The following is a 1,805-nucleotide window of genomic DNA, read 5'->3' on the forward strand; positions in this document are numbered from 1 at the left end:
CTGACAGCTTTAGTTACTAGTTTCTTTAGTTACTTTAGTTACTCCTCTACATTCATCTGACAGCTTTAGTTACTAGTTACTTTTCACATTCAGATTCCTGCACATTAAACACACGTAGTTTAGAAATCTGATGTTAATTTTAAAGTAACCATAGCAACAACATAACGAACTACAGGTCCAGCTGAGATGATGTCATATATCAGCTGAGATGATGATGTCATTAAACAGCTGAGATGATGATGTCATATATCAGCTGAGATGATGATGTCATATATCAGCTGAGATGATGATGTCATATATCAGCTGAGATGATGATGTCATATATCAGCTGAGATGATGAGGTCATATATCAGCTGAGATGATGAGGTCATATATCAGCTGAGATGATGATGATGTCATTAAACAGCTGAGATGATGATGTCATATATCAGCTGAGATGATGATGTCATTAAACAGCTGATTGGGTCCTTTAATCTTTCTACAACGAGAGGATTCTTCTTCACTTTTATACTTTAACTACATTCTCCTGATGACACTTACACACTTTTACTGCAGTTACATGTTCACTGCAGTACTTGTACTTGTAACAGAGTATTTTTACAGTGTGGTATTAGTACTTTAACTGGAGTAAAGGATCTGAGTACTTCCTCCACCGCTGGTTACTGTGATTTAAACTTCTTTACCTCTTCCCAGGTGAACTCTCCATCTGGACTCCTCTCTCCCTCCATGGTGAAGGTCTTCCCTGTGCCGGTCTGACCGTACCTGAACCACAAGGTTTAATGTCACACCCATGAAATAAAATAAAATCACAAGGAGACAAGACATGGAATAAGACAGGAAACCAGACTACCACAATAAGACAGGAAACCAGACTACCACAATAAGACAGGAAACAGACTACCACAATAAGACAGAAAACCAGACTACCACAATAAGAGACAACCACAATGAGACAGGAAAACAGACTACAAACTACCACAATAAGAGACAACCACAATAGGAGACTACCACAATAAGAGACTACCACAATAAGAGACTACCACAACAAGAGACTACCACAATAAGACAGAAAACAGACTACCACAATAAGAGACAACCACAATAGGAGACTACCACAATAAGAGACTACCCCAAAAAGACAGAAAACAGACTACCACAATAAGAGACTACCACAATAGGAGACTACCCCAAAAAGACAGAAAACAGACTACCACAATAAGAGACTACCACAATAGGAGCCTACTACAGTAAGAGACTACCACAATAAGAGACAACCACAGGAAATCAGACTACCACAATAAGACCAGACACCAAAGTCATAACAAGAAGAAGTGAAAGAAGTGATTTGTCTGAAGAAATAATGCTTTAAAAAAAACCATATAATTTAAGAACAAGAGCAAAAGAAATGGACGTTAGTTTCCGAAGCATCGGAAAAGGTCATTCTGAGCAGATCACTCACGCAAACACGGTGCAGTTGTATCCCATGATGACCTCATCCAGGATGGGACAGACGACACTCCTGTACACGTCGATCTGCTTGGCAGCTTGGCCAAACACCTGCAGGGAAATACATTTTAATCATATCTATCTATCTATCTATCTATCTATCTATCTATCTATCTATCCATCTCAGAGCAGGAGTCACATTAGGGTTCCCAAAGTTAAATTCAAGACTTTCAAATATTATATATAATAACCTACATGTATATAGTGCCGCCTTATTGTGTTAATCCACACACAGTGAGAGAGAGACACACAGTGTGAGAGAGAGACACACACTCCCACACACACAGTGTGAGAGAGAG

Source organism: Etheostoma cragini, chromosome 17 (assembly GCF_013103735.1).
Source record: "Etheostoma cragini isolate CJK2018 chromosome 17, CSU_Ecrag_1.0, whole genome shotgun sequence".
Taxonomy (NCBI): domain Eukaryota; kingdom Metazoa; phylum Chordata; class Actinopteri; order Perciformes; family Percidae; genus Etheostoma; species Etheostoma cragini.